This window comes from Ixodes scapularis, unplaced genomic scaffold (genome assembly GCF_016920785.2).
Source record: "Ixodes scapularis isolate PalLabHiFi unplaced genomic scaffold, ASM1692078v2 ptg001421l_1__unscaffolded, whole genome shotgun sequence".
Taxonomy (NCBI): domain Eukaryota; kingdom Metazoa; phylum Arthropoda; class Arachnida; order Ixodida; family Ixodidae; genus Ixodes; species Ixodes scapularis.
Genome location: NW_024610148.1, coordinates 778,526 through 804,862, shown reverse-complemented (window position 1 = coordinate 804,862; position 26,337 = coordinate 778,526). Strand labels below are relative to the sequence as shown.

Here is a 26,337-nt window from a genome sequence, read left to right as displayed (position 1 = left end):
AGTTGGTGTAAACTATAATTTAGGGAATGACATATAAAATATCAAGCAAATAAAAAAATGTCAACCATTTACCTACTACTCAGTTTCATCTGAAATGACCCAATACCATGGTGTTAAGAGAGTTCAGCCTTCAGTTGTGTGGTGTAAACATCAGCCAGTGTGCAATGGTATTACAAATACCAGAGTCACCCCTTGCGCGAAGGCATGATGTTGCTCCAATGACACTGCCTAGCTTTCTGCTTCTTCGTCCATCTATCATTTTCTTTTTAGACACAGCCTGCTATTGTTTTGCCCTCGCCATGCCCGCCATCAATTGGGGCATAAAATTCATAATGTTTCCTGTTCATATGTTCGTTATACCTTACAATACAACACAGACCATGCTACAGGCCACACAAGTCAACTCAATGTAGTGACCTCGGAGAGAGGCGCTGTGATACGTTGTCACTTCATGCGCTAAGTTGCCCGAGACAGCTTGCAACGGCCGCTACAATCCATTGCACTTACAAACGGAGTATAGTGACTTCTAGATAAATTAATTGAATCATTTTGTCAACTCGCTACATGCACTAAAATACTACTTTGAGAAATTAGCACAGTTGAGAGCAATCAACCAAGCACAGCACCCCGAGGACTGATGTACCACAAAGTTCAGTTTTCATAGGCACTACCAGACACATCACAGATAAAAAAAATATAAATAAAAAAACATTTTTTTGTATGATGCTTTGTGGTGCCTGGGAGGTAATGCGACCAACTATGGCCACTGTGGATACGGTGCTCGAGTAACCACTAGTTGTTGAGACACAGCGCCTCCAACAGAAATTGACTGCAACAGACTCGGCAAAACCGTTATTTCTTTATTTTAAGACAATAGAATACAACAGGTCTTGGTGGTGGATTCTGAATTACATGTTTCTAAGTGTTCAATAACGAAAATTAAAAAAAAATTGAGGATGACAATATCTTTGAATTCTCACAAAAAAATTGTTTGACTTTTTCTATATTTAAAAAAACTTCTGAGCATGCATAAAAATATTTACGTTTCGGGAAGTCTTATTACCCTGTGGAGCTCGAAGATATGTTTATGCGCAATTGGGAAAATCATATTTCCACCTACTCAGACGCAATTTATTTTAACAAAAACATGGAAGGTCTTTTTGTAAAAGTAGGTCTATTACATTGCAAGGACATATTTTGCTAGCTCCTATAAAATCTTTATTGAAAACAAAAAATAGGCACGACATTATTGTCCTATCTTAACATGTTGCCCCATTTGTTTTTATCGCCTTCCTTGTTTCTGTTAGACTCTACACATTGGCCGGTTCCCCAATTCCCCATTCTTGGGTCAGGCTCTGTTGATGCACTGTTTAGTTAAATTAAACTATTATTGCTACATGAAAGTTTTATGAGTCTGTGCTTTGTCGGACACATGTCTATATTTCCTGTTTACAGTGTAACAGTTACACTTGCGGCTCACCCGGACCGTGTCGCTTGCTCCAGTGCCGCTACAAGCCATGCCTTCATAGTGCCTTGTTTGGAAGACTTCAATGTCATGGGTGCCTTGCGACCACGGCTTCTAGAAAAGAAAAAAAACACAATTAATTGCCTGCACGCAGAACACCAAAGAAAAAAATCAAACCTCTGGGTATCTAATGCCTGTCAAGAATATCAATGTAACCTGTGCTTTAGTGCACATTCTTTATACTCTGTGCATTAGTTGTAACATGCGGAAGAGAGCAGATGCTGTACAGAGATGTTCTCCACCTAAAGTAGGTTTAAAGTATGTCCCTTACATCTATCACTTGCTTCATGCAGTTAAGCATGTTATGTACGAACCAAGATTGAATTTGATATTCAGTCAATTTCCGTGCAAACGACATAAACAATCACGTGCCTCTGTCAAGTGGCAAATTTGAATGCAAGCTCTGCTAGGTACATATATCTGTCTCCTCTGGTTGAAATTAATCACAGGAGCTCACTCTTAAGAGACATTGCACAATTTCAGGTTGTCCGAGCCATGCAGCTTGCTCCACCTTACGTATCATTGCGCAGCATGTTAGTAACATGACAGCCTCCTTGTCAACGCTAAAGTCATTTTCCTCGTTTGAGGTTTTTTGGCAATGCTTATTCCACAGCCTGCAGCCCTAAAACTTGAATCTCTATCATATTGAGGGCTATATCACTCAGTTTGCATCCACCCCCTTCTACAGGCTGCAACCACAGAGGCATAACATAAACAAATCCAGTCCCTATAACACCAAAAAATATTGAACGGTTCCAATTGCATTGCTGCATCAATAGACCCATTTTCTGAAAGTCCACACAAGGCACACTAGATCTTGTAAACAAGTACAGTAGCACAGCCAAAAATAATTTACGTCCCCACTCACCCCTCCCAATATTAATTAGCACAGTACGCTGTGTAATAATAACGCTACTTTCCACTTACAGTATGGGTGCATGTTCTGGTGTAAGTCATCACACCAGTAATAGGCAAAATAAAATTGCCCATAAAACTGCATATCGAGTGGAACCTTGATTATGCATTTCCAGTTTAGGCAACGTCCTCCATTTTACTATAAATTAGCGCAGGTTTGTCAAAGTGCTGTAATTATCGTCTTTTTGGGTAATACGACTCCGGGTTCATTATTTGACACTTTCGAGCGTTCCCATAAATGTTGTATCATAAATGTTCCACTGCATACGGTCTAAACTTCCAAGGGGGAGGGGGGGGGGGGGTATTGAAGTTTCATGAGTAAAGCACTGCGGATTCGCCAAATGCCCAAGAACTAATAACACACACCACAGCGCACTATAGCAAATAACACTCACACCTTACACACGAAAAATAAAGCAAAATTCAAACAAACCGCGCTGACTGACAACTCTTTTTATATAACTTTGTCTTCTTCGACCTCTAGCACCACCGAATTTCCCAATTCACGCGCACCGATCTCCTAGATGCCTAAAAACGTTTTCTCTTTTTCTGTCAGGTGTAAAGTTGGTGTACTTATACAGTTGATATAGTTCCTGGCGATATGTTCTGGGAAATTCGGTGGTGCTAGAGGTTGAAGAAGACAAAGTTATATAAAAAGAGTTGTCAGTCAGCGCGGTTTGTTTGAATTTTGCTTTATTTTTCGTGTGTAAGGTGTGAGTGTTATTTGCTATAGTGCGCTGTGGTGTGTGTTATCATGTGCAACCAACTCGCCCAAGCTGCTACGTCCCAAGAACTACCCACGGTTATGCCCAGTGAACTGGCAGGTGCGGATAAAAATAAATTAGATTTGGCGGATTGTGAATTGGATGCAGATGTCATGGGCTACAGGTGCGGATATCCATGGGTCCGGATCTATATTTTTGTCGAGCCTGCCCTCAAGCGTGTGTTATCGCAGAGCGAAGGGAATAAGTGAGTGATTCTACAAAGTGCATTATGGAATGTTTGGCAGGAAAAAAATTACTCTCTCAGAAAAGGAGTGCCAATTTGGGAGAAAATATTTTTTTACACTAAGACCTGAGTCTTATCAGAAATCGGTTTAGTGTTCTGCGCCACCAAACCTGCTGTCCCTACAAAAAATAAAGAATGTAGGGGCATCAATTGCCTTAGGAAAGTGTGTTCTTGTCTGGCACGAAAAGAGTGGAGAACATTCTTTGGGCAAAGGAAACTCAAAACGTAGAAGCCACAAAAAAGTAGAAGCCCCAGTCGTGTAATCGCGTCTTACCACGCATATACCAGTGCTTCTCTGCAAAGAGTGACCGCCTTTCCTCGCACACTTTTTTATTTATTAAAGGGACACTGACAGGGTATTTATGCTCGCCAAGGTTTTTAGTTGTACGTGACATATGAGAGCTCAACTACCCAGAACAGAATTTGCGGCTCGAAATTCGGTTTCTTTCCGCCCGAAAACCGCCGATCAAGAACTGGCCGGTTCGAGTCTCGCTCACTCTCCTTTCCGCGGTCACGGGCCGTTTTCTAAGGTATCGATGCGACCACCAAATTTAATCAAAGTCGTGGGTCACTGAAGGCACACACTCAATATTAAAAATAGAAAAAAAAATACGAAACCCATTTTTTGTGGCTTCTAAAAAGCTGTAGATACGTTGATTGATAAAAAAAAGTTCCACAGACAACCGGAAGCCTTATGTGCGTTCGTCGTTTCGCGTATCGTGGGACTCGCGGGGACGGCGATGGCAGCGGACGACGGGCATGGGACCTCTATTTCAGAACTGTCGTTCGCGGTACCGGCGAATTCTGTCTACCGTTAAAAGAGAAATTTGGGACTGATCAAAAGAATTGGTATTCATCCCGTACGACACGCCCGGCCACCAAGCAGATTTGCACGAAGACGTCGCCGAGCCGTCGCTCCCTTCTCGTGGCTGAAGACATCGCTCGTGCAAACGTCAAGCACGACGTGTCTACTTCGAGTTGAATATTCACGCGTACGATTTCTTTACTACGTGCGAATGTCCCCAAAGCGTGGTCCTTCCCGACTTCGACCCGGGAGTGCTTTTGCTAGAGAAAAATCGACAGCAAACTTTCCAACTTACAGTTTACCGGCTGAATTATTACTAAGGAAAGAGATCCACCAGAAATGAGATGTGCTAGTAGCTCAGTGGGAAAGACGTCCGGTTCACACGCGTTATGTCTGGGATCGATCCCTCGTGTAACTCTATTTTTTTTTTATATTTTCCGATGTTTACATATCTTTTTCTTTTTTTTTTACAATCATCACTGAAGAAACAAACAAAAAAATAACAAACAAAAGTTGTGGACGATACTTCGCTGAATTAAATGGTATGGGATTTCCGTTTTGACACCTGCAAACTCAATGTAATCACTTTCCACAAAATACGAGGAGCATACAAATCAGGTAGCGTCCGCTTTCCGAGGTGCCCGTATATGTTCTACAGGAATTGCAGCCAGCCATTGGTCCCGATCCCGTTGATCTTTCGGAAACTCTGTCGCACAATGCCATTTTTTTTCGGATGCAGGACATGTGAGCCAGCTCTTCACGCAACATCTTGGGTGTATTCTTTTCGGAGCCGATCATGGAAATTCACCACGGGCACTTACTACTCATCCTCCAACTCCTCAATGTACAAAACAACTCATCTTGGAGTACAGAACAACGAGCGGAACAAACGTAACTGCAAAAGAATCGCACGGCGAGCAGTTCCCGCACGCCGCATCGCACACCGCATGTCGTGTCGTCTGCTATGGAGAGGAGAAAAAAAAAAAAAACGCACGGTCGGGTGTAGTTACGTGACTTCCGCCACTCACTCTCTTCTCTCCACTTCTCCGACCTCCGTCGGGTTTCGGTTTCGATTTCGAGCAGTTGCGTCTTTTGGCTGTATTAAACAAATACGCTACTCTGTTGCAAAATATTAATTGGGTAGTCCTCCGACACCATAATAAAGCGCCTAAAAAAAATAAAAAAAAAATTTGGGGTGGTCAGTGTTCCTTTAACTTAAAAAAAAACCTTCAAAAAAGAAAATGTAGGAGGGACACGCAGGTAAAAAACAAATTTAACATGAACAAAAAAAATTTTTTTTAGAGGCTGGTACACATGTACAGCACAAAGCTGATGAACCTAATTTAGCACTGATTCACCACTGTATCACTGGTGTAGGACACAAAGCACAATGTCAGAACTGCATAAACAAGATCAGCATTACAGTATAGACCACTTATAACGTAACCACTTATAGTGCAGGACCGGGTATAACGCGGCTTTTTTAAACCACCGGTTCGCCTCCCATAGAACTCCATGTAATTACATACCACTTAAAATGCAGGCGCGAAGGGAAATACTGGTTATAGTGCGGTTTCTGGAACAGCGCGCCGATTGCCCTGCGCAGCCAGCACGCTTCCCTGTGCGACACTAGATAATGGCGCTAGCCTGGCTAGCCGCAACCGGCACTCGCGGAGCAAAGAGGTTGCTCGAAGTCGTGGCTCCAAGAAGCGAAGAGAGAGGCTTCAGTTGCCATACCGACGAAGGGACGCACGCACGTGTCGTTCACGTGCGTGCGTTGGAAACAACCGCAACGACAGACCAATTGCAGGTCGGGCAGAACTGTTAGAGCGCGTTGCATGTCAGTCGCGGGCCGGCTTCTATCCGCAAACATGGTGTCGGTTGCGATCGTTCCACGTAAAAGCACTATCCTTGACTGTAAATTTTCGTTGTGTGCCGCTATGATAACCCAGCACGTACTAGAAGGGGAGATCCACCTACTCGTGCGGCGATGTCGTGGTGGCACTCTCAAGACGGCAGAAACGCCCGTGTCGTCGTGTTTGTTTACTTCGACTACATTGGTGCTTTCTAAGCATTTGTGCTTTCGAACATCGACCGGATTTATTATCTGGAGCATTTCACGCATGTGCTAAAGCTGAAGGTATTACTGGCGCGTACCGTATAAAGGATGCGAATTTTCACGCGTCTTCATCACCGGAGAAAAGTGATTAGGGTTAGCAATCCTAACGCTTGCAACGTCTGTCCGCAACCAGCGACGCCGTTAAAAGGCTGCGCCAGGCAAAAGTCGCTCATTTCTTTCAAAATTGACACACTTAAAAGAGAAGTGTACTAGTCTGGTGAAATAAAGACTCCTCTTCGACTAACATAAAATACATTTTTTTTTAAAGGTAAGTTGTCTCATGGCATGTATTTTGGCCTGAAAAATTGATGTTTTCGTTATAACGCGGTACCGCTTATAGTGCAGATTTTCGCGACTCCCGCGTTTTACGTTATATGCGGTCTACACTGTATTCCCAGGTCTTGACTAATAGCCCTAATGTAGAGCTGTGGTTGTATGTGTAAACCGGCCTTACATAATATCTTTTTTTCACTATTACCTTGAAGGTTTCACAACTGCGGTGATGCGATTGGCCTAACCCGTTTTGAAGCACCTTTCGGAGCAGCCAAAACAGTGTTTTGGAGCAGCAAAAGTGGCCTTTGCAGTAGCCAAGACAGTGTTTTGGAGCAGCAAAAGTGGCTTTTGGATTTAGGTAAATGGTCAGCTAGAACGAGAGGGACAAACACAGACAGGGAGAAACAGAGACATACACACCGCTGACTATCAACTAAGACTTTATATTTCTTCTTCATCACTGTGACCCACAAATTCACACCTAAAGTAATGCCAATGAATGACCCTAAATCCTTACAGTACACTAATAAATGAAAATACTGATTAAATAATATTAAATTAAAATTGAAACTAATTAATTACATTAAATTTTATTAATTATTAATTATTAATTTTGGTCCAACCCACAGACCACCGCCGAAACATATCCCTCCTAGTCCCTTTCACGGCGCCGTGCCACACTGCAAAAACTGCCTTTCTTTCTTGCTGACCGTGATGGAGGGCATGCTCACGCAGTCGTCGCCGGTTTGCTCAATGGCCAGGGCCTCGAGGATCTCGCGCGCGAAAGCATTTCTGTGTCTGTTAATAATGGAGACGCTACTAAACTGTGGCCTGCACCCGCACGTGCGGCAATGGGCAGCAAGGTGCCCTGCTCCCGTGCCTTGCACCGACGCCGCGTGCTCCCTGACTCTGTCGTTAACGCAGCGTCCCGTCTGTATTTTCATTATTAGTATTTTCAGTATTTTCAGTATTTTCATGTATTAGTGTACTGTAAGGATTTAGGGTCATTCATTGGCATTACTTTAGGTGTGAATTTGTGGGTCACAGTGATGAAGAAGAAATATAAAGTCTTAGTTGATAGTCAGCGGTGTGTATGTCTCTGTTTCTCCCTGTCTGTGTTTGTCCCTCTCGTTCTAGCTGACCATTTACCTAAATTATGTACCAACTAGCTCAACTTCAGCCTGTTATTCAGTGGCTTTTGGAGCAGCCAAAACAGTGTTTCGGAGCAGCAGAAGTGACTTTTGGAGCAGGTATTCTTAGAAAAATAAAAATATTTGTTTTAAGTGCTGGACAAACGAAGGGCACTTTGCTTGCCGCAATAAGCAAACTATGGTCAAGCTAGACCACCTGGGAGTCTTTCAACGTGTAACTGAAATGCCAATGACATGACAGATTTTGCAGTGCTTCAGGTAAATTATACACACATATGTAACTGCTGAAGATAAATAAGAACCAAACTGCACATAATAAAATTTATTTGAAAATGATCAGCTACTAGTAAATATCACAGCAGTAGGTTGACTAGTTATATAATATAATGAAAGGAAGCAGTCTCCGACTGATGAAACGCGTAACTACTGCAGAGCAATGCGAAATTGTACACAAGACAAAGGTTCATTACGAGTCTTAGCGCGTGCTTTTCTTTTCGCTTTTTTAAACTTTCTGAAAGGCTGCTCCAAGCCTCGCTTTGCCTTCGGCTAGAAATGAATGTCAACTTTCAATGTCTCCAAAGAGACATTGAGACATCCCATAAGTGTACAATGCTGTAGGCGTTACCGAGCGATTCCGAAAAACCGCTTGCCGCCGTTTCACTGGTTCCCGACGTGCCAGATTTTTGTCAAAAGTAAGCAAACGTAAAACAATGAATTGCAAGCGTCCCAGCAGGTGCCTCTCTTGTACAATCATATTCGCATGCACCTGAGGGCAACTTCGGCAAGCTTGCAGTTGCACGTGCTTCGTCGCGTGAGCGGAAATAGCTGTTCGACCGAAACCATGCTACTCCGCTTCAGTGCCAACTGGTTCCCAAAACTGTATGCAAAATGCAACTGTCCAGGATACAACAAAAACGTCCGGCGGCACGTGCTTGATAGGCAGGCAAACAAGGTACGTACTAAACACACACAAAAAAAGAGAACCTGAGCGCATCGATGCAAGACATCGCGAGTAAGGGTCAAAAAGCTTTTGGAGCGCTTTGTGCAACGACTGAACTCGAGACAAACAGGCACCCTCTGCGAGTTCAGCGTGCATACATTGTCTTCTTTGCTTTAGATCACTTCTCTCCACCCACTTTCTTCCGTGGGAGATTTTTTACGTATCAGGGTCCCTCTCGAAAAAAAACCTACCAAGAGAAACCTAAATAATCATTACTTCGACAGAGCAAACTGAGTTAAAGAGGGATTTTTGTAGTAGCGTAAGATTTAAAAATGCACAGGAATTTCGGTGAACACGCCGCGAACATGCGGCAGTCCTTAAATTTCAGTTCAGAAAGCGCCACATCTGCAGCGACGTGGGGATGGCAACGCCCGACGTTGCGCCACCACGGTGACTGGCAGGCAGACACAAAATATAGTTTTCCATCGGCCGTTGTTTTGAGGAGCGAGTGCTTCAGCTCACAAAGTAACTCCTCCCACCGCGCAAAAACGTGCTTTCGTTTCACAGTATGACGGCATGGCTGGCCTGGTACCCGGTACGCTACTGTCGGAGCATCCACACATGCCCGCGTTTATCTTTGAAAAAAAGTCAGCCGCGTGAACCGCAGCGCGTGCAGCGTCATTCGCTCAATAACACTCAACAATTTGTGTGTTGGGGAGCGAATGACGCTGCACGCGCTGCGGTTCACGCGGCTGACCGAAGTTGTTTTGTTTTCTTCTTTTACCCTAAACCGCCGATCTATCAAGATCGGCCGCGCCGAAAAATAAGGCAAAACGACGACGACTACGAATAAACGCTCAGTCTTGTGACAACCAGCTAGGCTGACATGACTCCTTCATTTTGTCTTCCGAATTTACTTCACTCCTGCATGCTCAATTATGGTACTCAGTTTAGTTTCGGTTTCGAAAAGCCACCAAAATTGGTCCTTAGGCGCAGATTACTTTTATTTTGGCGAAATATAGCAGGATATAGCAGGGTTAGTCCCTTGGCGCAGTTTGGCGTAATTGGCGCAGCAATCACATCACTGCAACTGGGCATTACACAAGGGATAGGCTGCTGATATTTGCGATAGCAAATAAGTGACCATTACACTCAAGAACAAGAAAAGTCATGTAGGTAGTGTTCTAAGAAATAAGAACTCAGGAGCTACATTATAAAGAATGGTCACCATCTTTTGGTTTTATTTTACATCCACTTCCTTCCCTTCTTCTCATACTTCAGTCCTTGTCTTCTTCGATCTCCCTACACTTCCACACTTTGAGACTCGTACCTCCTGGGTTGATAAAGTAAAATATTGCCAATTGTGGCAAACTTGAGTTGGCATCACTATTTCGATATCCAATGGTCTTCAAAATGCCTTGCTGGCTGGACATCTTGACAACGCGAAAGAGCCAAGGAGGTTGGAGTTTGTCCCTAGGAGGTCTTTACGAACTAAGACCAAGTCATTCAGCTGCACGTACGTTGGGTATCTGGCTGCCGTGGCGAGCCCTGAAGTTTTTCTTCATGCTGCCTCGATACTTGAACCTTTTGTCTGCTATTTTCCTTCATTCCCTCAGCTCCAGTTTCTCCGAAATTCCCAGCTGCTGGTCCCCTGGCAATTTAGGAGCGTTTTCAAAGACAGCATAGTATTGCACCCAGGAGCGGCAGTACGCGAAAATTGTGATGAGCCAATTCTGCCGTGAGGCAACGTTTCCATACGCCTTTGAAGGTTGGGTACATCACTGCGTGTTGTTGGAGGTCTTGGATGACCCTCTCTGCCATGCCATTAGCTGCTGGATCGTATGAAGATGACCACTGCAAAGTGATTCTGCACTGTAGACCCCAGTCCCAGAGGCGTTTGCTTACAAAGGCAGGTAGGAAGAGCAGCAAAGCAGGAATAGGATCTGAAGTGGAACATACTGTGAAAGGGTGTTACCAAAGATAACAGAATATCACTTCACCGGGCAGGACCAATGATAAACCCTGTTTCGGGTCTCAACCAATAAGATTGCTCTCACCATATTTTCTGGATTTTTTGTTTGGATGTATAGGCTTCTCCTGGCCATTGATACTTTTAAACTTGGAAAACTTCTACGGGCTAAACCTAGAATAAATAGCACTTACAACGAAAGTGGTGAGATGTTCTGGGAATTAAAACAAGCATTAAGCCGTGCTAAATATAATGCGCAAAAAACTTGTTTCCCATTCACTCGGATATGTCGAAAATAATTTATTGTGAGATAAATCTTGCATGTTTATGAATGAAAGTTTCTGAAACCACTCTTTTGAAGTTAATAAACATAAACATAATCTTTTTTAAGAAAAAAACTTTTTTCCTGAATTTTTTTAGTCTGAGGCATTATATCACCCTTTAGCAAAAGTTATACATACAAAAATTAACAAGGGACATCTTATCACTTGAGTGGTATTGTTAGAACCATTGATTCCAAATATTTGAGTGGTATTGTTAGAACCATTGATTCCAAATATTGTTAGCAGTGACTATGTGGTCGGGCAAAGCGTTTCCTTCTGTTATTGTTAAGAGTATCAAAGAGTTTGCACAGTACACGCGAAGAAGGCCTGATTGTTGCAGGTAATGTCTCGTCTTGGAAAAAAAATGAAAGGGGAGATGGAAATAATGTGTTCCTAAGTGCTGGATTATGTGGTAAAATTTGTAAAACAGTGTCCATCGACATATTTCTCGTCTTAATGGTTAGCTCTGTGCAACGTTATTAGAACACTCAATTGGGCAACTAACCCTTGAAACCCGGACCGCGTGCGTCCACCAAGACCAAACTTTTTTATTTATTTACTTATTCATATACCCTTAAAGGCCCTCATGAGAGCATTACATAAGGGGGTGGGGGCCTGCGTGGATAAGTTTCATACAATAATTACCTGAACAAGGTAAAATAAATATACACGCATTAACACGAGTTCCCATAAAAGCACAAAAAAAAACATTAGGCACAATAAACACATTTCAAGATTAAACCTCGCTGTTTAATCAAATAATCTCAATAATTCAGTTCTGAATGCTTCAGAGTTTTCAATTGTTACTATGGCATCAGGCAAGTTGTTCCAGTCGACAATTGTCTGGGGAAAGAAACAGTGGTTGAATGCGTTCGTGCTACCAGATAAACGGGTGATTGTTCGAGAATTCCCTTGTCGGGTCGATGATCGGAGGAGAGAACGCAGTAGGGCGTCGCGAGGCGTAGGATGATAATATTTAATTTTGAGAAGGGCTGAAAGGGGTGCAATTTTACGGTGGACTTGTAATGGTGGGAGGTTCAATGATTCTTTAGAGCAGATACGCTGGTGGTGCGGTCATAGTCGAACAAGGTAAATCTTGCTGCCCAGTTCTGAACTGATTCCAGATTGTTGATGAGGTAGATCTGGCGACGGTTTCAAACCGATGCTGCATATTCTAATTTTGACCTTATGTGTGTGTTGCATGCCATGTTCTTTACATGCGATGGAGAGGCTTTTAGGTTGCGTCTAATGTAACCCACAGTTCGGGATGCTTTAGCTTTAATGTTTTTAATGTGGTCAGACCAGGTAAGGTTAGCTGTCATTGTTACACCGAGATATTTATATGAGTCTACAGCCTCTATCCGACCACTTCCTATTGAGTATGAGAATACTGATAATGATTATTTTCGAGTAAAGCAATTTAATTTACATTTTGATTTATTCAGTGACATAAGCCACTTATTATACCATGTGCTAACTTTGTTTAAATCGCTTTGTAGCACATAGTGGTCATTCTGATTAACAATTTGTATGGTATAGTACACAGTCGTCGGCAAAAAGCCGAATGGTAGAAACGACAAATACTGGGAGATCATTAATGAATATTAAAAAAAAGTAAAGCTCCAAGCACTGATCCCTGGAGAACTCCTGATGTCACTGGTTCTGTGTTAGATTCACGATTGTTAACGGATGTAAATTGCGAGCGTAAAGAAAGGAATTCTTGAATCCAAGACAGAACCAGTGAGTCAATATTAAGGCATGAGAGTTTGGCGATGAGACAATTGTGAGGAACCCTGTCAAACGCTTTTGCAAAATCCAGAAATACGGCATCAGTCTGGATGCATGCTTGAAGGTTAATATGATGATCATGGGTGAATTCCAGAAGTTATGTCTCACAGGAGTACCCTTTCCGAAATCCATGTTGATGGTTATAAAATATATTGCTAAATTCCAGACGCGATGCAATGTGCAAGAATAAAACATGTTCTAGGAGTTTTGATGCTATGCAGGTTAATGATATTTGGCGATAGTTCGAAACCAAGGAGTGAATGGCAGCTTTAAAAACGGTAACAACTCTGCCTAATTTCCAATCTGCCGGAAGACGTGATTGGGACAATGATTGCGCAAATAGTAAGTGGAGGTACGAGCTTAAAATAACTTTTGTGTTCGGAAACATTTTTGAGCAGATATAACCTCGCCCACAAGAAGAAGTGGGTTTAAGTCTTTCGATGAGCTTTGAAATTCCAGCAGGGGAAATTTCAATAGGTGTCATAGGCTCTAAACCCAAATGACATAACAGGGGAAAGTTGTTTTCTGTTTCAACAGTAAAAACAGACGAAAAATACTCATTCACTGCACTCGAAACGTTAGCTTCAGAGACAGGACTTCCATTTTCATCCATCAGGTGGACAGACCGATCATTGTTTTGGGGGAATATGAATTTCCAAAACTCTTTGGGGTTATCTCGTAACGTCGATGGAAGGTCCTCAAAGAAAAACTTTTTTTTTTTTTTTGATGAGCGAAGAGCACTTTTATACGTCTTCAACTAGATACGATTACAGTGCCGCCTCTTAGCGGCGAGTCAAAATATCAAAGTTGCTTTATATAGCTACTTCGAGATGGCACTGCGAGATGGCGCCACCGGCCCTTGTGCAACTCCGCTGATCTGGTACGTGCAACCACGCAGTTCCCAGAGTGGGCGCTACGAGAGAAATGGCAGCAATACAATCGTGTCTAGTTCGGTTCTCAAGTACGGATCATAGCCAATTTTTCAAAGCAGGCTCCTAAGGCAGTTTCCCGACTGAGTTGTTCTATTAACGTTGGCTCTGGGGGATTCACTCTCTAATGCAATTCAGAGATGCTAGTACAGTGATGCGATTGGCCTAAGCCGTTTCGGAGCACCTTTCGGAGCAGCCGAAACAGTGTTTTTGAGCAGCAAAAGTCGCCTTCGGAGCAGCCAAACAGTGTTTTGGAGTAGAAAAAGTGGCTTTTGGAGCAGAAAAAGTGTTTTTTGGAGCAGATATTCCTAGAAATATAAAAATATTCCTTTTAACTGCTGGACAAACGAAGGGTGCTTTGCTCGCTGCAATAAACAAATTACGGCCAAGTTAGACCATCTGGGAGTCTTTGAACATGTAACTGAAATGCCAATGACATGAACGATTTCGCAATGCTTCAATTAAATTATACATATATATGTACCCATCATAAATAAATATAAACGAAACTGGACATATTAAACCTTATTTGAAAATGACCAGCTTTACTAGTCAATATCGACAGCATCAGGTTGACCAGTCATATAATGTATGGAAGCAGTCTTAGGCTGATGAAACACGTAACTGCTGCAGTGAAATGCGAAATTGTACACAAGACAAAAGTGCATTACGACTAGCGGGTGTTCTTTTTTTTGTTTTTTTTGCTTTTCGTAATTCTTAGCAAGGCTGCTGCAAGCCTCGCTTTGCCTTTGGCTAGTAATGAATGTCCACATGCAATGCCTCCAAAGAGACATTGAGACATCTCACAAGTGTATAATACATTACTAAGGCCATTGCCGAGCAATTCCGAAAAACCGCTCGCCAACGTTTTACTGGATCCCGACGTGCCAGATTTTCGTCAAAAGTAAGCAAACGTAAGACAATGAATTGCAAGCATCCCAGAGGGTGCCTCTGCCGTGCATTCATGTCCGCATGCATACGAGGGCAACTTCTGCAAGCTTGCAGCTGCACGTGCTTCGTCGCGCGAGCGGAGATGGCTGTTCGATCGAAAAAAAAAACATGACTCTATGCTCCGTCACCAACTGGTTTCCGAAATTGTATGCAAAGTAAAATGTAACTGTCCAGCATATATACGACAAAAAACGCACCCGTATTCACCAGGCGCGAGTAGCGCCTGTTTAACCACCGACTAGTGACGTCATCGACTAAAATTATCACGTGGCAAGCGATAGTCGCCGCTAGGTGAGCGCTATGTATTCACCGGTCGTGTTTAGGGCATAGTCGCCCCGCGCGACTGAGGAGTCGACTGACAAATCTTAGTGATAGGGTAGGGCTAGTTTAGCCCGTGTTTAGCGGGTGACTAGCGACTCAGTGCCATGGCCAACGCGTATAGCACCGCTGACCGCCAGCGCGAACGAACCCCTTACTCTCTCGGAACCCTGGGGGCACATCTAGAAAGAATTGGAGAAGCAAATAATGCGTAAATAGCCATGTTCAGTGGACCGAGATACCGCTAAAGAGATCTCAGCAGGGCGCTGGACGACAAGAAAAAAACATGTTTACCGGCGCTTCCATATTTGTTTATGTCGCTGGCAATGCGGCTTCCGTGTTTCTCCCTGGTGTTGTTTTTAAATTTTTCTTTGTAAAACTGTCTCGGACAACATGTCTTTTATTGTAACTTTTTTTTTTCCTGATAAACATTTAAAGTTTAGTTTTTATACGAAACAATACCCATTTACGCAGTTGCGTTGAAATTTGCATATCCGTGTCCTATCTTTTTACGTATCTTCCGCTTGTTAGTTCTGAATAGATAGTCACCCGCTCGCTTCGCGCTCGTGAATATTGCAGAACATAATCGCTCGTTAGACGCGTATTTCTTGTTTAGCTCGCGACTACTTAGTCGTGCTACTACCCGTACGAAAATGTCAGATTCAGGCCGGAATGAAAAATACCGGTTCCGCCTAGACCCAAAATTGGGGCACCAGCTTGTATCCAGCCTGGAACCGCGCAGTTCCAGTCCCATTTTTAAACCCAGGACCGTTGCACCGCCGGAATTCCCGCTGCGCTCACCACTGGACTCTACAAAAGAATTTCGTGTTATGCCCTTAGCCGTTACAACCGAGAGATCGTCGTGACTTCAGACCCAGGCGGAGTGGGTCTGAAATCGCGACGATCTCTCGCTTGTAACGGCTAAGGGCAGCGCACGGAAGACTTCTGTAGAGTCCAGTGGTGAGCGCAGCGGTAATTATGGCGGCGCACACGGTCGTCCAGGCGTCGTCGCGTCGTCATTAAACAGTGCACGGAACACACACACACAGCACGCACAAGCACAGTATCCAGTGTTGAGTGCGTCGGGAAGTTCCGGCGGGCAAGCGGTATCCAAGTTGCCCAAGTATTGTCACCAAGCACACCAGCGCAACCAGATGCCGAGCCAAACTGCAATGGGTCGGCAGCTTCACACTAAATAAATATTCAAAGCCGAGGTCAGTGGGTATCCATCCAGGGCAACGATGGGCGCGTCAGTATCCGTGCGCCCGCAGCGCGAACGTCGCCGCCGGCCGGCAGTCCGACGGGAGCGGAGAAGAACCGAAACTGTCGAAGCGCTGGCGCTGACTGCAACAGACAATGAATGGGGTCCATATCACAAGAGCGAATGATATTTTAGCGAACGGCGACATTTGAGCGAATGGTCGTTTTAGCGAATAACGGGGGCGCGCGTTAACCCATCCGTCGCGCTGCGCTTTACGCCGCTTCGCGGCGACAGTCTACGGCAACTCATTACAAAAATATGAACTCACTTGGCCCACCCGAAAACGCCGCTTCGCGGCGTCCGACTATTCGCTAAAGTGTCGTTCGATGAAACGTGGACGTTCGCTAAAACGTCATTCGATCAAGTGAGTGCCTCCCCAATGAATGCAAGGCGCGCGTCGTCGCCAAACACGGTGCACGGAACACACACACACACAGAACGCACAAGCACAGTATCCAGTGATGGAGTGCATCGGGAAGTTCCGGCGGGCAAGCGGTATCCGAGCTGTCCAAGTATTGTCACCAAGCACACCAGCGCCAAGCGCATCCAGATGCCGAGCCAAAGTGCAATGGGTCGGCAGCTTCACACTGAATAAAGATGCAAAGCCGAGGTCAGTAGGTATCCATCCAGGGCAACGATGGGCGCGTCAGTATCCGTGCGCCCGCAGCGCGAACGTCGACGCCGGTCGAGCGCCGACCGACCGTGCAACGAGCGCGAAGAACAAAACTAAACTGACTCGACTGACTCGCAGACAAAGCCGGGCGCGCGCGCGGAGAACGCCCGCTCGCAGCGCCCGCGCCTGTCGCTAACACGTGACACGCGAGAGACCGCGAAAGTGGCGAAAGTTCTCCGCCATCCCCCCCTACCTCCCCTCCTCCAGTCACGCATATGCGCGCCCACAGTTTGCGCACCCGCTGGCTACAGAGCCGCTGGCTGGGAGCAGACCCTACTGGAACAAGGGGAGCGGATCAGATTCACCGATCACCGTGCGATTCCAGTGCGTTGCGTCTCACTGGATTCGACTGGTCACGCCCAGAATCGCGCTGATCGGAACTGTCCAGAAGTTCAGAACTCCGCGGACCCGAACTGGGACCGCTCCCATCTGACATTTTCGTACGGGTAACCTTAGAACGGCGCTGGTTAGTCGTGCCTGGTGAATACAGGTGACAGAAGCTAAACAAGCTAAACACACGGGAAAGAAGAACCTGAGCGCATCGATGCACAACATCGCGAGCCATGGGGTCAAAAATTTCTTGGAGCGCTTTGTGCAACGGCTGAACTCAAGACAAGCAAGCGCGCTGTGCGGGTTCAGCGTGCAAACATTGCATTCTTTGCTTTAGCTCAGTTCTCTTCAACTTTCTTTTGCGGCAGGTTTTTCACGTACCGGAGTCCTTCTGAAAAGAAAGCCCACCGAGAGAAACCTAGGTAATCAATACTTCGACACAGCAGTATTTGAGTTAAGAAAGATTTTTGTAGTAGAGTATGATTTAAACAACAGGAATGTTGATGAACATGCGGCGGTCTTTACGTTACAGTTTAGAAAGCGCCATACCTTCAGTGACGTGGGGACGGCAACACTCGAGTTCGCGCGACCACGGTGACTGGCAGACAGGGACAAAATATAGTTTTCCCACGGTCTTTGATTTCAGGAGCGAGTGCTTCAGCTCATAAAGTAACTCGCACCGCGCAAAAACGTGGTTTCGTTTCACAGCATGACGGCATGGCTGGTATCCGGCACACTTGCGTCGGAGCGTACGCACAAGCCAGCGTCTACAGTTGAAACAATTTTAAAAAGCCGACGGACGAAACCCACGAGACGACGAGCGCGCGAAACGAGAGACGGCGGGAAAAACCATGTAAGACCGGACGGACAATTGATGCAGAGTACTTTCTGTCGGGCGGACGCTTGCGCCACCTAGCTCACGCATGCTCAATTACAGCATTCAGTTTAGTTTCGGTTTTGAAATGCGACCGAAATTGGTCCTTTGGTGCAGGCTTGGGGCAGATCACCCATATTTCGGCAAAATGTAGCAGCATGTAGCAGGGCTGGGCAATTGGCGCAGCAATCACATCACTGTAGTATAAGAAGAGTAGACAGAATAACTAAATTGTAAAACTTTTTTGGAGAAGTTTTAATTCTTCAGCAAGATAGTTCTGCCATGGAGACCATACAGATGATGAATGTTCTAACTTAGGGCATACAAAGGTAAGGTATGCAACGCATTTATTATTAGGAGGGGCTAGTATTAAATTGTCCAGGAGAAAGTCAAGTGCGCTGTCTTCCTTACCGATAGTAGGTCTAATGCGGGTGATCCGTGTAAAATTTCTTGCTATATAAAGACAAACATATTTATAAAACAAGAATGTGCTGATTATGGTATCGTTAATACTGTAGACATAAAAAGATGGTAATGAAAGCTGAGCAAATGTAAGCAATTTGCATTTCTTTATCCTCGAGGACAACAGCCACTATCACACCAACCCGCTATGGATAATAAGGCAGTTTGCAAGGATAAGTGATGATCGCCATCTGTGACAGGAGTAAATTAGTCATCTGTGAAAAGTCAGATAGTGGACGCAACACGAAAAGGATGATCATTGATACAGATTAGGAAAAGAAACGGTCTGAGCATGTTTTCTAAAGGAATGCCCAATGTTAAGTTGGACTTGGATCACATGAAGTTATTTATAACAGTGCATTGAACTTGATTGGAAAAAAAGTCAAAGTCAAATTTAGGGGTTTAACGTGCCAAACCTACGACGGGCATCTGGCACGCCCCAGCGGAGGACTGAGGATCAATTTTGACTACCTGGGGATCTTTTGACGTGCAACCGAAAGCTCGGTTACACGGCGCCTTCTCCGCAATAAGGCTCCGTCATATTGTGGGGACACCTGGGTCGGGATTCGAACCCGCCACCTGGGGATCTGTAGGCCGGCGCTGTCACCTCAGAGCCACCGAGGCGGCTAACTTGATTGGAAACAAATTAGAAAATCCAGGCAACAATAAAGGGATCAATAGTGACATTGCACGATAAGGTGGTTATGAGACACCCTGTCAAATGCTTTTGAGAAGTCTAGGAATATACAGTGGTGAAACTGACAAGAGGTGACTTGGAGCAGCTCTTGTAACAGGAAAAAATCGGTTTTGGAGCAGACAATTTTGAGCTTTCATGTCAGAAAGTTTCATACAATCTCTTCGAAAGTTAGCCCATAGAAAAGACTGTAGCTGTTGGAGCATTGGGAGACTGAAGTGTTATGCCCACGGAGGACCTGGCCTGTACAGATATTTATTTATTTATTTATTGAACAGTCATACACCAGCAATTTCGTAGAAGTCTCAATTAACCTATTATTAGTACCGATGGCATCTTCAGTCTGTGTTTAACGTAAAAAGATATTTTCGGCTACTTTGTAGCGGGTTTTATTACAGTGACGTAATTGTCACAAATTTAACATCAAACGGACACTTATGGCTGAAAGTGCCTCACATTGCCCTCCCTCGTATTCAACTTGCTGCTGTTCCTAGAACAGCTAAGCGGAGCACATAGCTACTCTAACCGATCACGAGTAGCGGTAGCTATTCATTGCAATCGATGTGAGCACCGTTCGCAAAAAAAAAGAAAAAGACGACAACTCTTCATTTGGCATGAGCAAAAATAGATTTTGGGTTTCAAGCAAATTCAAAGTGAATAGTAATAGTTCTTTCGGTCGAATATTTTTTAATTGAATATTGAAGACTTTTTGCACCTTTCTCCATGACTTTTACTACTGTTCCACCACGCTTAAACAAAAATTCAGCTGGACTCACGAAGGTTGTTCCTAATTGCCCACTTATGAGTAGTTAAATTTAATCTAGCTATATTTATAGACTGTAGCCTCAGAACGTCCAGTACCTACAGTAAGATGGCAAGTAAATGACAAATTTGACATAAAACTAAGCCTATAAAGGAGCCTAGCCATACATAATTGAGGGGATTTTTAAAATTTTCTGCCTATATAAAAATATTTTTGTTGATTCTGAATTTAAAAAAAGCACAAACAATAAACAGAGGTTTTTTGAACATTGCTGCCTACAGCCTGTTGTAACTCAAGAAGGTAGGGTGAGGGTAAGACGGGCCAGGAAAGAGGAAGCAGACGGAATGCTGGAGAAGAGAGGGGGAAATCTCTCTTAAGTGTTCCGTCTGCTTCCTCTGCCCCGGCCCGTCTTACCTTCACCCTACCTTCTTGACTTGCAAGGGACTCTAACATATACCCTTGAATACTAGTCACAGTTAAATTTTGAAGATTTTACTGCAATGTAATAATATTATAATAACGATCCCAAAACTTTTATGTTTTTTTTTTTCTTTTAATATACATTAGGCCTGCACGTGCACCATACTAGTTTGAAGATGTGCTTTTCGCATAAGCGCGCGAATGAGCTGCGGCGAAGTCGGTAGCGAGATCACTGTGTCAGCTTCATGGGTATTGCTTCTCCGCAGTGCAACTGTGTTTGAGGAGAAGCGCACTCAAGGGGGCTAACCCACCGCAATCAACCGGCGGACACTTCAAGCGACTTCCGTTTAGCTATTTGAGCGCCATCTCTTATCCGTTGGTATTCTATTAAGTCTTTCCGGTTTACGCCAGAAAGTTTATTTAATAGGATGAGATACATATTATTGTTGCTGCTTACAGATTTCAAAAATTATCCTGGTAAGATGAAACAAATATTTTGGTTAGCTAAAGTTTCGCCCTCATACTTTGCTCTCATTGGCCGGTTGTTTTTTGTATTTTGACCGTTGAGAACAGTTGCGCGTCGGCTGCCGCGCTCGCGGATGTCGGCTGCTCGAGGGAGCCTGTGCCAACGGTGCGGTGGTGGTTTTCGTTTGCGGCAGCGGGCAGTGGCGTTGACCTATTGGTTATCGGTCTATTTCTTCTACCAAAACACGGAAAACGAAACCTTGTCTATTGCTCGACTCAGTGGTGCTCTAATTCCAGTGGCAACATCTCTGCCAAGTTCTTTGGGTTCCTGATCGAGTGACGAAAGGTAAAGACGGGCTGCTATACTTTTGGTTATACAGTTTCGGATTGCCGAAAATTTGCTGGTGCATGTTTCTTTATGGTAGAGTTATTGTAGAAGGTCACAAGGGATAGCGCATGTATCTTAAAATGAGCGGTGTGGGCGGTATCGGTGTTAGAGCACCGCAGCTCGTGCGTGGAGCAGCTCGCTGCAGAAGGAACCTGCGAGATACCACGGCGATCGAATCACTGTCGCTAAGTGCCGCTAAGTTAAATGTGTTATTGCTGGTCTGTGAATACTTGAATAGTAGTTTCGTGTAGATTTTGTTACTTTGTTGTGCCGTGCAGTGAACGTTTTTTTTTTCTGTATAAAGAGCGTGTCTAATAAAAAGAGAACTTGCAAAAGAAGTTTGGACTTGTGCTCAGATTGGCGATGAGCGCCCATCTTAAGCCGCTAAACAGCAGCGGCTGGGCGTACTTTGCATTCATTGAGTGACGATTTTATGAGAACTGGCTGTCACTGAACATGCACTGTTGCCAAGCTGATATCAATCGAGCGACGCTAAGTCAAGTGCAATCGTTTCGGAGCGTCGGACATTCGCAAAAAAAAAAAAAGGTAAACACATTGTATTGTAGAAGAACGAGACGGCGGCAATGGGAGCAGTTCCCTCTTCTCTCAACATCAGCGACAATAGGATGCAAATTCGTTCGGAGTTCGGAGGCTGCTCCAAACTCCGAACGAACTCGCATCCTTTTGTCGCCGAGGGTGAGAGAGAGGGAGAGGAGGGACCACACTTCTCACACCCTCTCCCATAACCAAGCAATTGCCATGACGACGGCGCGCGTATTGTTTTGTCTATTTTTTATTGCTGTTGGAGAAACCCAACGCCCGTTAGGGGAGATTTGGCGCTGCCGTCTGCAATTGGAGTCCCAATGGGAGGTATAGGAAGAGTCCGCCGGTTGCCGCAATCAACACTTCGAAATGTATGAATATTGCAGTTAATTTTTTTAAGCGAATATCACCATATTATTTCAAACTACTATTAGAAAATTAAAATATTCGCGTAGCTCTATTCTTCGCACATACTACTTAGGCATCAAGAAAAAAAAACTACTGTCTTTACTTTCAGTGGCATCGCTTGTCCCGTGCCAGACACTTTCAGTTTCCTTTTCGAGAACTGCTCCCTTTCGGCGCAGACATGACGCAAATTGCGCGCAAATACAGCCTTTAGAGCAGCATGTAGCAGGTTATTTATTCTGGCACAGTTTGGCGCAATTAGCGCAGCAGTTTTACCACTGAATATAGCAACGTTTTGTTGTTTACGTTGCAAATTTAATTGAATGTCGTATAAATCACAAAAGTTGTATTTTGCATGATAATGTCTTTCTAAATCTGTGCTTATTTTTGTTTAGGAGCATATTAGGCTCAGTGTATCTAATGATGTTTGAAGATATTATGCTGAGTGATATACAACAATAGTGAGGTGAATTTCTATCTCCGAACCTATGTACCTACTTTTTGTATAACATGTATTAAGTTATGTTAACCGTTTAGTTAAAGCGTTTTCTGGATATATTTATTACCCTGATTGTTTTTCCTGCATCTCCGTCACCATCTGCCAAGCTCTCGGGGCCCGGACCTAGTAAGCCAACAAAGATTGGCTTTTTTGTCCGTGGTTTCGACATCTGTACTTGCAGATGCAATAAATGATTTGATTTAATGTACAGGGATTACATGGCTGATTTTTAAAAAGGCCCTGGAAGGACTTTTGTACTGGTTTTTAATTTGCACCGAACCTGAGTGCACTGAACGTCGTATCTTAATGAAACTGTTCTTTTCACGAATTTTACTTTATTTTAAAAGATATAGGCAAATTAAAAAAACAAAAACAAGCACAAAAACCCTCTTTCATGACGTCCTCGTCGCTTGAGTGGTCGTGACCTAGAGCAGGGTTAGTGAGCTCAACAAGCACACACGGCTGCCGCACTCCGTGTCGACGGCTCCAGAGGGCGCCACTAAAGCATGTTCCGGCTAGGCTGTATGAAGCGGGCGGCCAGGGTGGCTCGCACTGCACTTGCTGCACGATTAAACACTGATTCGGCATGACACTTCATTGGCCACCAACGACAGCAAACACGAGTTAAAAATCAGTTAAGAAAGGCAGCCACTTCGCGCTACCATACCACCAAACGGCCAAATCGCAAGCCAAATCTGCTCGCCAAAGGCCTTCGAAACACTCAAAACCAGTCGGATCCTCGAGCCCGTATACGACCGCAGCGCCGCCACGTACATCGGAGACCTTTCTACACTCGCCGCTCATCGGTGCCTGACCCCACTACCCCTGTAGTATGCGCCGCCTTTTCCACCGATTGGTGGTGGATATGTCGACGGGTCATTTCTTGTTTCCGTCTTTATAAACTGCATTTGTTTCTTTTCTGATCTAAAATACTGAACAAAAAGTACTTTCATAAATATCTGAAACGGTTCGCGCCACTTATATTTTGTATTTCGACTAAAAAGAAGCTTTTAGCGGGTCTGACCAGTAGACTACACAAATTGCGCGCTTTCGGCACCGCAGGTCGCCCCCGTAGGTGGAGGAGGTTTCCACATCGTCCGGTTAAAATATAACGCACTGGTATTTAGTTACTCTCTCCGTGCCCGCTGCCTTGCCCGAACCCCAGTAGATTTGGAAACCGCAAAGAAGGTAGACGCTTAAATATGATTGCAGGGCCCCTTTAAGTAAAGAGGTATGCTACCAGAGGAGTGATTCTCGATAGATGTCAGTTAGAACCAGAAATTCTATAGGCTTGGCGTTTTCCATGACTGCAATTTATGTGGTTGCCACCAGAACTTGTGGAAAGTTCCAGATCTTCAATGGCTAAGGATGTATATCTAACAATTATATTCTGCAGATATTGAACAGGGAATTGCCATTATTACACAAATAATTACAATGCTCCGTGAAGTAATTCCACTAAAGAATAAAACTGAACATACCAACAGCCTCCTGTCAGCAGCTTCCATGAGTCTTGGTAGTTTCAAACCGCAACATGTCCTCTAGAAGTGGAGCATAAATGGCTCTGGTCTGTGCCTGGTCTGGTGCTCTAGCTGTCTGAGGGCCATGAGTCCACAGTCACTTGTGCCTTCGTTTCACCCCTCTATTCTTCTACACGGGCCACAAGCTGTAGTACCAGGCTTGCAGTAGAAAAGAAACTGAAGGTGTTAAAGATGCACTTCTGAAAAGACAAGGCACAAAAAAAAACCTCAACTACTTAGCTTGAAAGGTGCTAAAAAAGAAAATCATACAGATTTAATTAGAACAAAACTTTGAAGATTCATCTCAACCACCCAGGTATTGTGAACCTAGACTGATCTTGCAGCACAATAAGCCTCAGTCAAATTGCTGGAACCTCAGTCTGGTTTACAACCTAATAACTCGGCATCTTGCCTCAAAGCCAACTTTCAATTAACAGCTAATACATTAAACCCTGAAGATACAGCACCAATAAGAGATGAGCATGGTCATGACAGCCTGCTTGACTTACAGTGTCAAGTTAAGGGTTAATCAATGAAACTATTCTCCTATGCCCTTGAAAACTGTGGTCGAGACAAACGTTACAACCAAAAAGATACTTCAAGTAGCTGTCAGCATGCGCTGTACAAGCAGAAGTGTCAAGGGAAGGTTGAAAGGGCCACAGGAAAGCACTGGCTTCCCAAACCTTAGATCCGCCACCCGAAAAACACCCTACTTTCACAGGGGGGAGGGAGCTAGCCTTGCGGCTACAATTTCAGCTATCTGCTCACGTGATAGGGACAGTATACCCAACCTCGACATCAGATTGGACATAGTCTGAAGGTTCAGTTGACTGACTGCTTACAAAGCAAATTGCACGGACCAGAGGAGCCTGCTTTAGTATGTTGGTCAGCGACTGTGTGCTGAAAAATTAACAAATAGAGAAGAGTCATGCTAATGCAGTGCTTATATCTGTAGTGAGTTTGAAACAAAAAGATTATGCACGTAAAATGCTTTCAACAGGCTTGTGAATGTGCATTAAAAATTTGCATAAAGATGTTGGCCTGAACTAGGTTTCGGTCGGTGCTGCTTCGATTGCTCACAACTGATCTCATTCCAGGGGTAGTGATTAACAGAAATAAAACAGGCACAAAGGCTGTTTCACACACTTGCGACTGCTTCTGGCTGGAGAGGTTAAAAGACTGGCTTTAAACCTCTATAAATGCTTATGACTGCCGTGCCGGTTGTAGGCAGTTGCAAGTGTGTGAACCATGCCTGCTTTCTTCTGCAGTAATACACTGCACAAGGAAACTTATTGTATGTTTCTATAGTTGCAACACAAGAATGCGGTGAGACTGGAGTATTCAAGTTCTACTGCGGTGAATCACAGCTTGCTCTTCTATTTAGGCCTGCAAGAAGGATGTCCTGGGAATAATAACAACATCAAGCCTATACAAACAAAAACACCTACCTGCTTCCAATCATACTTTGAAAAGACCTTGTTTTTTAAGGCATGGCCAATAAAAGAAAAAGCTGATGGCCATAGAGAATCTTCTGTCACAGAAATAACACTACATACTGCCATATATGTCAGGATAGACCATATCCCAAATTAACCATGCACAAAAGAGAATGCTGAGAATGTATGAACATACACTGCATGTGCTGGTGTCTGCAAGCGAATCTGTTCAAAGGTAAAAATCTAAAATAAATAGCACATTGCACACACATTCCTCGAAACCCTATTTTGGTTTTTTGCCTCGAATCCTTTATGCAGAGAAGGCAAGCGTGTGCAGCATGTGTACCTACGTTTCCAGCATTCCCCTTGGTGCTTGGGTAATTAGCAAAAAGTCTATTGCTGAAGTTGTGGTTGCAACGAATGCTGTCAAAGCTACAGCTCCTGATGCAAATTTCTAAAAGGGCCATTAGAGGTAAGCACACATGTCAAAAAGTCGGTGAGGGGGGGGGGGGGCAACTTACCGGTGAAATTCCGCTGCCTCAAAGAATCATGACCACCTGTGACATCTTTGGGCGATAGTAGCTCCCGGG

At 44.2% G+C, this 26,337-nt stretch overlaps 1 long non-coding RNA gene across 1 annotated transcript; it reads right to left on the bottom strand.

The window, feature by feature from the left end:
• Positions 1-1,226: 1,226 nt before the first annotated feature.
• On the bottom strand, positions 1,227-26,337 carry LOC115318834. The gene is made up of 3 exons (XR_003918348.3): positions 26,269-26,337; positions 24,273-24,511; positions 1,227-1,579 (listed from the first exon to the last, which is right to left on the bottom strand). It is a non-coding gene; the product is annotated as an uncharacterized LOC115318834 (long non-coding RNA).